The sequence below is a fragment of the Ranitomeya imitator genome, chromosome 3 (assembly GCF_032444005.1).
Source record: "Ranitomeya imitator isolate aRanImi1 chromosome 3, aRanImi1.pri, whole genome shotgun sequence".
NCBI classification, from domain to species: Eukaryota; Metazoa; Chordata; class Amphibia; order Anura; family Dendrobatidae; genus Ranitomeya; species Ranitomeya imitator.
In genome coordinates, this window is record NC_091284.1 from 378543119 (window position 1) to 378556604 (window position 13486).

At 44.4% G+C, this 13486-nt stretch overlaps 1 protein-coding gene across 1 annotated transcript in view; it reads left to right on the forward strand.

Annotated features, from left to right (window-relative positions):
* Positions 1–13486, forward strand: part of LOC138669989 (uncharacterized) — a 171959-nt gene that overhangs the window by 52982 nt on the left and 105491 nt on the right. The gene's annotated exons all lie outside the window — the stretch shown is intronic.

Below are 13486 nucleotides of genomic sequence, written 5' to 3' on the forward strand. Positions count from 1 at the left end.
TGTTGGGGTTAGGGTTGTGATTAGGGTTATGGCTAGAGTTGAGATTAGGGTTAGGGGTGTGTTGGGGTTAGTGTTGAAGTTAGAATTGAGGGGTTTCCACTGTTTAGGCACATCAGAGGTCTCCAAATGCAACATGGCAAAGTAGACATGTGGGTAATGTTATTTATTATCTATTTTGTGTCACATAACTCTCTCGCTTAACAGAATAAAAATTCAAAATTTGAAAACTGCAAAATTTTCAAAATTTTAGCCAAATTTCCATTTTTTTCACAAATAAACACAAAAATTATCGACCTAAATTTACCACTAACATGGAGCCCAATATGTCACAAAAAAACAATCTCAGAACTGCTAGGATTCGTTGAAGCGTTCCTGAGTTATTACCTCATAAAGGGACACTGGTCAGAATTGCAAAAAACGGCCAGGTCATTAAAGGGAACCTGTCACCCCGAAAATCGCGGGTGAGGTAAGCCCACCGGCATCAGGGGCTTATCTACAGCATTCTGTAATGCTGTAGATAAGCCCCCGATGTTACCTGAAAGAGGAGAAAAAGACGTTAGATTATACTCACCCAGGGGCGGTCCCGCTGCTGGTCCGGTCAAACTGGTGTCTCTGGTCCGCTGCGGCGCCTCCCATCTTCATTCCAAGACGTCCTCTTCTGATCTTCAGCCACGGCTCCGGCGCAGGCGTACTTTGTCTGCCCTGTTGAGGGCAGAGTAAAGTACTGCAGTGCGCAGGCGCTGAGCCACTCTGACCTTTCCGGCGCCTGCGCACTGCAGTACTTTGTTCTGCCCTCAACAGGGCAGACAAAGTATGCCTGCGCCGGAGCCGTGGCTGAAGATCAGAAGAGGATGTCTTGGAATGAAGATGGGAGGCGCCGCAGCGGACCAGAGACACCCATCCGACCGGACCAACAGCGGGACCGCCCCTGGGTGAGTATAATCTAACGTCTTTTTCTCCTCTTTCAGGTAACATCGGGGGCTTATCTACAGCATTACAGAATGCTGTAGATAAGCCCCTTATGCCGGTGGGCTTACCTCACCCGCGATTTTCGGGGTGACAGGTTCCCATTAAGGTCAAAATAGGCTGGGTCATGAAGGGGTTAAGTAATGAATCACTCATTACACCATCATACGGCAGAGAGTTCCATAGTCTCACTGCTCTTACAGTAAAGAACCCGCATCTGTTATTATGCTTAAACCTTCTTTCCTCCAGACGTAGAGGATGCCCCCTTGTCCCTGTCTCAGGTCTATGATTAAAAAGATCATCAGAAAGGTCTTTGTACTGTCCCCTCATATATTTATACATTAAAATAAGATCACCCCTTAGTCTTCATTTTTCCAAGCTAAATAGCCCCAAGTGTAATAACCTATCTTGGTATTGCAGACCCCCCAGTCTTCTAATAACCTTGGTCGCTCTTCTATGCACCCGCTCTAGTTCAGCTATGTCTTTCTTATACACCGGAGACCAGAACTGTACACAGTATTCTAAGTGTGGTCGAACTAGTGACTTGTATAAAGGTAAAATATGTTCTCCTCATGCGCATCCATGCCTCTTTTAATGCATCCCATTATTTTATTTGCCTTTTTAGCAGCTGCCTGACACTGGCCACTGAATGTAAGTTTGTCATCCACCCATACACCCAGGTCTTTTTCATTGACGGTTTTGCCCAGAGATTTAGAATTAAGCGCATAGTTATATATCTTATTACTTCTACCCAAGTGCATGACCTTACATTTATCCCCATTAAAGCTCATTTGCCATTTATCAGCCCAAGCTTGACCCCTGTGGTACCCCACTGCTAACCGCGACCCAGTCCGAGTGTGCTCCATTAATAACCACCCTTTGTTTCCTATCCCTGAGCCAGCTCTTAACCTACTTACACATATTTTCCCCTATCCCCATTATTCTCATTTTATGTATCAACCTTTTGTGTGGCACCGTATAAAAAGCTTTTGAAAAGTCCATATACACTACGTCCACTGTGTTCCCTTGGTCCAGTCCGGAACTTACCTCTTCATAGAAACTGATCAGATTAGTCTGACATGAACGGTCCCTAGTAAACCCGTGCTGATACTGGGTCATGAGGTTATTCCTCCTCAGATACTCCAGCATAGCATCCCTTAGAATGCCCTCCAGGATTTTACCCACAGTAGAGGTTAAGCTTACTGGCCTATAATTTCCGAGTTCAGTTTTTGTCCCCTTTTTGAATATTGGCACCACATTTGCTATACGCCAGTCCTGTGGTACAGACCCTGTTATTATGGAGTCTTTAAAGATTAAAAATAATGGTCTATCGATGACTGTACTTAATTCCTGCAGAACTTGGGGGTGTATCCCATCCGGGCCTGGAGATTTGTCAATTTTAGTGATTTTTAGATGCCGCCATACCTCCTGCTGGGTTAAGCAGGTGACATTTAGGGTATGTGCACACATTCAGGTTTTTTCACGTTGTATTCGCGTTTTTTCGCGATAAAAACACGATAAAACCGCATTAGAAACTGCAAAAAAAACGCATCGCGGAAAAAAAAGCAGCATGTTCATTAATTTTGCCTTTTTTCACGTTTTTCCTGCTATTCTATGCATTTGGAAGAAACGCAAGACGAAACGCATCAAAAACGCATCAAAAATGCACAAAAAACACATCAAAAACACACAAAAAATGCAAAAAAAACGCATGTGGATTTTTGGCAAAAATGTCAGGTTTTTGTCTGGAAAATTTCTGCCAGAAATCCTGACGTGTGCACATAGCCTTAATGGGGAATTTTTTGTTATCACTGATCATATTGTCTGCCATGGAATTTTCTTGTGTAAATACTGATGAATAGTGTTGAGCGATACCGTCCGATACTTGAAAGTATCGGTATCGGATAGTATCGGCCGATACCCGAAAAGTATCGGATATCGCCGATACCGATATCCGATACCAATACAAGTCAATGGGACATCAAGTATCGGAAGGTATCCTGATGGATCCCAGGGTCTGAAGGAGAGGAAACTCTCCTTCAGGCCCTGGGATCCATAGTGAGGTGTAAAATAAAGAATTAAAATAAAAAAATATTGTTATATTCACCTCTCCGGCGGCCCCTGGAAAATCACCGCGAGGAACCGGCGTCCGGCAGGCTTCTTTGTTCAAAATGAGCGCCTTTAGGACCTGCGGAATGACGTCGCGGCTTCTGATTGGTCGCGTGCCGCCCATGTGACCGCCACGCGACCAATCAGAAGCCGCGACGTCATTCCACAGGTCCTAAAGGCGCTCATTCTAGGAATTTATCTCAGGAATGACGTCGCGGCTTCTGATTGGTCGCTTAGCGGTCACATGGGCGGCACGCGACCAATCAGAAGCCGCGCCGTCATTCCGCAGGTCCTAAAGGCGCTCATTTTGAACAAAGAAGCCTGCCGGACGCCGGTGACTCGCGGTGATGTTCCAGGGGCCGCTGGAGAGGTGAATATAACAATATTTTTTATTTTAATTCTTTATTTTACACCTCCGATACCGATACCCGATACCACAAAAATATCGGATCTCGGTATCGGAATTCCGATACCGCAAGTATCGGCCGATACCCGATACTTGCGGTATCGGAATGCTCAACACTACTGATGAAAAAAAGTCATTTAGCATATTGGCTTTTTCCTCATCCTCATCCACCATTTCACCCAGACTATTTTTAAGGGGGTCAACACTATCATTTTTTAGTTTCTTACTATTTACGTAGTTAAAGAATATTTTGGGATTATTTTTACTCTCTCTGGCAATGAGTCTCTCTGTCTCAATCTTTGCTGCCTTGATTTGCTTTTTACAGATGTTATTTAATTTTTCGTATTTTCTTAATGCCTCATCACTACCTACTTCCTTTAATTCTCTAAATGCTTTCTTTTTGTCACTTATTGCGCTCCTTACAGCTCTATTTAGCCATATTGGTTTCCTCCTATTTCTAGTATGTTTATTCCCATACGGTATATACTGTGCACAGGTCCTATCCAGGATGCTAATAAATGTCTCCCATTTTCTTTGTGTATTTTTATGTCTCAGGATATCGTCCCAGTTAATTGCACCAAGATCCTCTCTCATCCGTTGGAAATTTGCCCTCCTTAAGTTTAGTGTCCTTGTAACACCTCTACTACACATCTTATTAAAGGATACATGAAAACTTATTATTTTGTGATCACTATTCCCCAAGTGACCCCCAACCCTTATATCTGATATGCGGTCTGGTCTGTTGGTTAATATTCGGTCTAGCAGTGCCCCCTTCTTGTTGGGTCCTGAACCAGTTGTGAAAGGTAATTGTCTCTCATAGTTGTCAAAAACCGATTACCTTTGCTGGAACTGCAGGTTTCTGTTCCCCAATCTATTTCAGGGTAGTTGAAGTCCCCCATAATAATTACTTCTCCTTGAGTCGCAGCTGCATCTATTTGCTTTACGAGGATATTCTCCATTGCTTCCATTATTTTTGGAGATTTATAACAAACCCCTATCAGTAATTTATTATTTGTCCCCCTCCCCTTATCTCCACCCACAGGGACTCTACATTTTCATTAGATTCACCTATATCATCACGCAGGATGGGTTTTAAGGATGATTTTACATATAGACACACCCCTCCCCCTCACTTATCTGTACGGTCATTTCTGAACAGATTATAGCCCTGCAAGTTAACACCCAATCATGGCTCTCATCCAGCCACATTTCAGATATCCCCACCATGTCATAATTATGCTCCAACAACATTAATTCTAATTCATCCATTTTGTTTGCGAGGCTTCTGGCATTAGTATACATACAGTTTATGTATCTTTCTGCACCTCTATTCTTTCTTAAATTATTAACTGTTCTAACCCCACCGCCCATGACACCGCCACCCCCAACTTCCATATTTGTGCCCAGGTCTCTATCTGCACTATCTTCCTCTCCTATAAAATGAATACCCTCCCCCCCAATCCCTAGTTTAAACACTCCTCCAACCTTCTAGCCGTTCTCTCTCCCAGCACAGCTGCACTTTCCCCATTGAGATGCAGCCAATCCCTAGTGTAGAACCTGTAGCCAACTGCAAAGTCGGCCCAGTTCTGCAGGAACCCAAACCCCTCCTTCCTACACCAATTCTTGAGCCACTTATTAACCTCCCTAATCTCCTGTTGCCTTTCTGGCGTGGCACGTGGTGCAGGCAGTATTTCAGAAAATACCACCTTGGAGGTCTTTGCTTTCAGCTTACAGCCTACCTCTAAGGCCGGCGTCACACACAACGTAAAACAATACGGTCCGTATATTACGCTGAAAAGTCCCGAAAATAGTGGTCCGTAGCTCCTCCGTAGGCAGGGTGTGTCAGCGTTTTTTGCGCATTGCATCCTCCGTATGTAATCCGTATGGCATCCGTACTGCGTGGTTTTCTCGCAGGCTTGCAAAACCGACATACCGCTATAGAAGTGATCCATCTGTCCCCCAAAAAAAAAATATATATATACTGTCTATATATATATACAGTTAGGTCCATATATATTTGGACAGAGATAACATTTTTCTAATTTTGGTTATAGACATTACCACAATGAATTTTAAGCAAAACAATTCAGATGCAGTTGAAGTTCAGACTTTCAGCTTTCATTTGAGGGTATCCACATTAAAATTGGATGAAGGGTTTAGGAGTTTCAGCTGCTTAACATGTGCCACCCTATTTTAAAAAGGACCAAAAGTAATTGGACAATTGACTCCAAAGCTATTTCATGGACAGGTGTGGGCAATCCCTTCGTTATGTCATTCTCAATTAAGCAGTTAAAAGGCCTGGAGTTGATTTGAGGTGTGGTGCTTGCATTTGGAAGGTTTTGCTGTGAAGTAAACATGCGGTCAAAGGAGCTATCCATACAGGTGAAACAAGCCATCCTTAAGCTGCGAAAACAGAAAAAAAAACATCCGAGAAATTGCTACAATGTTAGGAGTGGAACAATCTACAGTTTGGCACATCCTGAGAAAGAAAGAAAGCACTGGTGAACTCATCAATGCAAAAAAACCTGGGCACCCACGGAAGACAACAGTGGTGGATGATCGCAGAATAATCTCCATGGTGAAGAGAAACCCCTTCACAACAGCCAACCAAGTGAACAACACTCTCCAGGAGGTAGGCGTATCAATATCCAAATCTACCATAAAGAGAAGACTGCATGAAAATAAAAACAGAGGGTTCACTGCACGGTGCAAGCCACTCATAAGCATCAAGAATAAAAAGGCTAGACTAGACTTTGCTAAAAAACATCTAAAAAAGCCGCACAGTTCTGGAAGAACGTTCTTTGGACAGATGAAACCAAGATCAACCTTTACCAGAATGATGGAAAGAGAAAAGTATGGTGAAGGCGTGGTACAGCTCATGATCCAAAGCATACCACATCATCTGTAAAACACGGCGGAGGCAGTGTGATGGCTTGGGCATGCATGGCTGCCAGTGGCACTGGGTCACTAGTATTTATTGATGATGTGACACAAGGCAGAAGCAGCCGAATGAATTCTGAGGTATTCAGAGCCATACTGTGTGCTCAGATCCAGCCAAATGCAGCCAAACTGATTGGTCGTCATTTCATACTACAGATGGACAATGACCCTAAACATAAAGCCAAAGCAACCCAGGAGTTTATTAAAGCAAAGAAGCAGAATATTCTTGAATGGCCAAGTCAGTCACCTGATCTCAACCCAAATGAGCATGCATTTCACTTGTTAAAGACTAAACTTCAGACAGAAAGGCCCTCAAACAAACAGCCTCCTGAAAACCACCGCAGTGAAGACCTGGCAGAGCATCAAAAAGGAGGAAACACAGCGTCTGGTATGTCCATGAGTTCAAGACTTCAAGCAGTCATTGCCAACAAAGGGTTTTCAACCAAGTATTAGAAATGAACATTTTATTTAAAATTATTTCATTTGTCCAATTACTTTTGGTCCCTTTAAAAACAGGGTGGCACATGTTAAGGAGCTGGAACTCCTAAACCCTTCATCCAATTTTAATGTGGATAACCTCAAATGAAAGCTGAAAGTCTGAACTTCACCTGCATCTGAATTGTTTTGTTTACCACAATTAATTTTAATGTCTATAACCAAAATAAGAAAAATGTTGTCTCTGTCCAAATATATATGGATCTAACTGTATATATATATGTCAGTAGACACATATATGTATATATATTAATATTTATTCCAGCGCTATACAGCTTGAAAGCCGGTAATTCAATTACCGGCTTTTTCTTTCTCCTTCCTAAACCCGACATGATTTGAGACATGGTTTACATACAGTAAACCATCTCATATCTCCATTTTTTTTGCAGATTCCACACTACTAATGTTAGTAGTGTGTATCTGCAAAATTTGGCCGTTCTATCTACTAAATTAAAGGGTTAAATGGCGGAAAAAATTGGCGTGGGCTCCCGCGCAATTTTCTCCGCCAGAGTAGTAAAGCCAGTCACTGAGGGCAGATATTAATAGCCTGGAGAGGGTCCACGGTTATTGGCCCCCCCCCTGGCTAAAAAACATCTGCCCCTAGCCACCCCAGAAAAGGCACATCTGGAAGATGCGCCTATTCTGGCACTTGGCCACTCTCTTCCCATTCCCGTGTAGCGGTGGGATATGGGGTAATGAAGGGTTAATGCCACCTTGCTATTGTAAGGTGACATTAAGCCAAATTAATAATGGAGAGGCGTCAATTATGACACCTATCCATTATTAATCCAATTGTAGTAAAGGGTTAAATAAAACACAAACACATTATTTAAAATTATTTTAATGAAATAAAAACAATGGTTGTTGGAGTATTTTATTCTACGCCCAATCCAGTCACTGAAGACCCTCGTTCTGTAACAAAAAAAACATAATAAACCAACAATATCCTTACCCTCCGCAGATCTGTAACGTCCAACGATGTAAATCCATCTGAAGGGGTTAAAATAATTTGCATCCACGAGCTTTGCTAATGCAATGATGCTCATGGCTGCAAAAACCCCGGAAAATGAAGGTAAAGTAGGTCAATGACCTATATTTACCTTCATTTGCGGTGAGGCGCCCTCTGCTGGCTGTTCCTAGATCGTGGGAACTTTCCTAGAAAGCTCCCAGGCTCGAGTTCATATGAGGACAACCAGCAGAGGGCGCCTCTTCCGCAATTTAATCCTTTAATTTAGTAGATAGAACGGCCAAATTTTGCAGATACACACTACTAACATTAGTAGTGTGGAATCTGCAAAAAAAATGGAGATATGAGATGGTTTACTGTATGTAAACCATGTCTCAAATCATGTCGGGTTTAGGAAGGAGAAAGAAAAAGCCGGTAATTGAATTACCGGCTTTCAAGCTGTATAGCGCTGGAATAAATATTAATATATATACATATATGTGTCTCACTGACCTATATATATATATATATACCTATTCTATGTGTACACATTTATTCTACCTATTCTACTGTAAGCTGTCAGTGTGATTTTACTGTACACCGCACTGAATTGCCGGCTTTTCTCTCTAACACCGCTGCGTATTTCTCGCAAGTCACACTGCTTGTCCGTGTGTAATCCGTATTTTTCACGCTTCCATAGACTTTCATTGGCGTATTTCTTGCGCAGTACGGTGACAAACGCAGCATGCTGCGATTTTGTACGGCCGTAGAAAGCCGTATAATACTGATCAGTTTAATACGGCAGATAGGAGCAGGGGCATAGAGAATAATTGTGCCGTATGTTTTGCGAGTTTTACGGACGTAGTTTCTGCGCTCTTACGTCCGTAAAACTCGCAAGTGTGACGCCGGCCTAACTTTGTCATTTGTGCCAATGTGCACCATGACCGCTGGGTCCTCACCAGCCCCTCCCAGTAATCTGTCCACCCGATCAGAGATGTGTCGAACTCGAGCGCCAGGTAGGCAGCACACCGTTAGACGATCCCTGTCTTTGTGACAGATTGCCCTATCTATTCCCCTAATAATTGAGTTCCCCACTACCAGCACCTGTCTGGCCTGCCCTGCTCTATTTCCCTTCTTACTGTAGCAGTCACTCCTCCGGCTTTCAGAGGACATGCCTGGCTGCAGCAGTGCTACCCCTGTACTGGCACCCCCCTCATCTGCCAACTTAGCAAACTTATTGGGGTGTGCCAGATCAGGACTAGCCTCCCTGGCACTCTTCCCTCTACCCGGCCTTCTAACTGTCACCCAGCTTGCTGCTTCACTGTCCTGCAGCTCCATCCTACCATCCCCCGTCATCTATCCCATTGAGCGTCTGCTCAGTGAGCAGAAGACTCCTCTCCATATTGTCAATGGATCTCAGTGTTGCCAGCTGCACATTTAAGGTACCTTCACACTAAACGACGCTGCAGCGATACCGACAACGATCCGGATCGCTGCAGCGTCGCTGTTTGGTCGCTGGAGAGCTGTCACACAGACCGCTCTCCAGCGACCAACGATGCCGGTAACCAGGGTAAACATCGGGTTACTAAGCGCAGGGCCGCGCTTAGTAACCCGATGTTTACCCTGGATACCATCCTAAAAGCAAAAAAAAACAAACACTTCATACTTACCTTCTGCTGTCTGTCCCCGGCGCTATGCTTCTCTGTACTGACTGTGAGCATAGAGGCCGGAAAGCACAGTGGTGACGTCACCGCTCTGCTTTCCGGCCGCTGTGCTTACAGTGAGTGCAGGAAAGCACAGCGCCGAGGACAGACAGCGGAAGGTAAGTATGAAGCGTTTGTTTTTTTTTACTTTTAGGATGGTATCCAGGGTAAACATCGGGTTACTAAGTGCGGCCCTGCGCTTAGTAACCTGATGTTTACCCTGGTTACCAGCGAAGACATCGCTGAATCGGTGTCACACACGCCGATTCAGCGATGTCAGCGGGAGAGCCAGCGACCAAAGAAAGTGCTGGCCCTCTAGCCCCGACCAACGACATCACAGCAGGATTCTGATCGCTGCTGCGTGTCAAACTGAACGATATCGCTAGCGAGGACGCTGCAACGTCACGGATCGCTAGCAATATCATTCAGTGTGAAGGTACCTTTAGAGTCAGAATCTGGGTTTTCAAATGCTCAATGTGCTCACATCTCGCACAGCAGTATGCACCCTCAACCGGTTGATCAAGGACTGCATACATGTGGCAAGATGTGCACTGGATGGCATTAATAGTGGAGCACATTTCCTAATGGGGATTGCACCACACAGAAACGTTAAATAAAAAATAAATGCAAAGTATTAATAAAATACAGACAACAATTCAGTAATCCCTCCCTTGGAAACTCCCTGAATCCAAAGTCACTGAATCACAAGTCACACACTTACCGCCGTTCACACTTATGCTCAGGTCACACTCATCTCGTTCACACTCGCTAAGCTGAAGATTTAAACAGATTTTTTTTTCTTTTTTTCCCTCAGCAGCAATCCACCTTGCTGTTCAATGCACTTCCAAAAGGTTAAAAGTTATTTTTTTTCTTCCTATCACATTTGGGATATTATTAGCACTTGTTTTGCCATTCAGCTTGTCCTATTGCAAGAGGATTGTGAACACCACAGCAGTGTTTTTATACTTTCCTTCATTAAATAAGATTTGGTTCAGATGATCACCTAGTCAGAAGCACATTAAGTAGAATGAGGTGTACTTTGGTTGTAATTCAACTGACACTGGAATGGAATGGCTGTCAGACATGTAGAGAAGCTGATTTTTATAAAACTGTGCAGTGGTCTCTTATTTTTTTGCCAGAGCTGTATATATATATACAGTATATACACTGCTCAAAAAATAAAGGGAACACTGAAATCCCACATTCTAGATATCACAGAATGAAATATTCCAGTTGTAAATCTTTATTCATTACATGGTGGAATGTGTTGAGAACAATAAAACCTAAAAATGATCAACGTAAATCACAACTAATATCTCACGAAGGTCTGGAGTTGGATTGATGCTCAAAATCAAAGTGGAAAATGAAGTTACAGGCTGATCCAACTTCAGTGGAAATGCCTCAAGACAAGGAAATGATGCTCAGTAGTGTGTGTGGCCTCCACGTGCCTGTATGATCTCCCTACAACGCCTGGGCTTTCTCCTGATGAGGTGGCAGATGGTCTCCTGAGGATCTCCTCCCAGACCTGGACTAAAGCATCCGCCAACTCCTGAACAGTCTGTGGTGCAATGTGACATTGGTGGATGGTGCGAGACATGATGTCCCAGATGTGTTCAATCGGATTCAGGTCTGGGGAACCGGCGGGCAAGTCCATAGCTTCAATGCCTTCATCTTGCAGGAACTGCTGACACACTGCAGCCCCATGAGGTCTGGCATTGTCCTGCATTAGGAGGAACCCAAGGCCAACCGCACCAGCATATTGTCTCACAAGGGGTCTGAGGATCTCATCTCGGTAAATAATGGCAGTCAGGCTAACTCTGACGAGCACATGTAGGGCTGTGCGGCCCTCCAAAAAAATGCCACCCCACACCATTACTGACCAACTGCCAAACTGGTCATGCTGAAGGATGTTGCAGGCAGCAGATCTCTCTCCACGGCGTCTCCAGACTCTGTCACGTCTCTCACGTGCTCAGTGTGAACCTGCTTTCATCTGTGAAGAGCACAGGGCGCCAGTGGCGAATTTGCCAATCCTGGTGTTCTGTGGCAAATGCCAAGCGTCCTGCACGGTGTTGGGCTGTGGGTACAACCCCTATCTGTGGTCGTCGGGCACTCAGACCATCCTCATGGAGTCGGTTTCTAACAATATGTGCAGACACATGCACATTTATGGCCTGCAGGAGGTCATTTTTCAGGGCTCTGGAAGTGCTCCTCCTGTTCCTCCTTGCACAAAGGCTGAGGTAGCAGTCCTGCTGCTGGTTTGCCCTCCTACGGCCCCCTCCACATTTCCTGGTGTACTGGCCTGTCTCCTGGTAGCGCCTCCAGCCTCTGGACACTACGCTGACAGACACAGCAAACCTTCTTGCCACAGCTCGCAATGATGTGCCATCATGGATGAGCTACATTGCCTGAGCCACTTGCGTGGGTTGTAGAACCTGTCTCATGCTACCATGAGTGTGAAAGCACAAACCACATTCAAAAGTGACCGAAACATCAGCCAGAAAGCATTGGCACTGAGATGTGGTCTGTGGTCCCCACCTGCAGAACCACTCCTTTATTGAGTGTGTCTTGATAATTGCCAATAATTTCCATCTGTTGTCTATTCCATTTGCACCCCAGCATGAGAAATTGATGGTCAAACTGTGTTGCTTCCTAAGTGGACAGTTTGATTTAACAGAAGTTTGATTTACTTGGAGTTATATTCTGTTGTTTAAGTGTTCCCTTTACTTTTTGGAGCAGTATATATATATATATATATATATATAATTGTCTAAGGGTTTTTCCGTCTGTCTGTCTGTCTGTCTGTCCTGGAAATCCTGCGTCTCTGATTGGGCGAGGCCGCCAGGCCTCGACCAATCAGCGACGGGCACAGTATCGACGTAGAAATCCTGCGTCTCTGATTGGTCGAGGCCGCCAGGCCTCGACCAATCAGCAACGGGCACAGCGACGATGATGTCAGAAAGGACGTAGAAATCCCACGTTTCTGATTCAGCGACGGGCACAGTATCAACGTAACATAGTAACATAGTAACATAGTAACATAGTTAGTAAGGCCGAAAAAAGACATTTGTCCATCCAGTTCAGCCTATATTCCATCATAATAAATACCCAGATCTACGTCCTTCTACAGAACCTAATAATTGTATGATACAATATTGTTCTGCTCCAGGAAGACATCCAGGCCTCTCTTGAACCCCTCGACTGAGTTCGCCATCACCACCTCCTCAGGCAAGCAATTCCAGATTCTCACTGCCCTAACAGTAAAGAATCCTCTTCTATGTTGGTGGAAAAACCTTCTCTCCTCCAGACGCAAAGAATGCCCCCTTGTGCCCGTCACCTTCCTTGGTATAAACAGATCCTCAGCGAGATATTTGTATTGTCCCCTTATATACTTATACATGGTTATTAGATCGCCCCTCAGTCGTCTTTTTTCTAGACTAAATAATCCTAATTTCGCTAATCTATCTGGGTATTGTAGTTCTCCCATCCCCTTTATTAATTTTGTTGCCCTCCTTTGTACTCTCTCTAGTTCCATTATGACGTAGATGTCATAATGGTTGCCATGGCGACGATGATGTCAAAAAGGTTGCCTCGACTAATCAGTGATGGGCACAGTCTGCCGCGAATTCTGGAATCATCATTGTCCATATACTATACAGTTTTTCCGTCTGTCTGTCTGTCTTTCTGTCTGTCTTTCTGTCTGTCCTGGAAATCCCAGGTCTCTGATTGGTCGACGCCGCCAGGCCTTCGACCAATCAGCGATGAGCACAGTATCGACGTAGAAATCCCTCGTCTCTGATTGGTCGAAGCCGCCAGGCCTCGACCAATCAGCGACGGGCACAGCGACGATGATGTCATAAAGGACGTAGACATCCCACGTTTCTGATCCAGCGACGGGCACAGTATCGACGTAGATGTCATAAT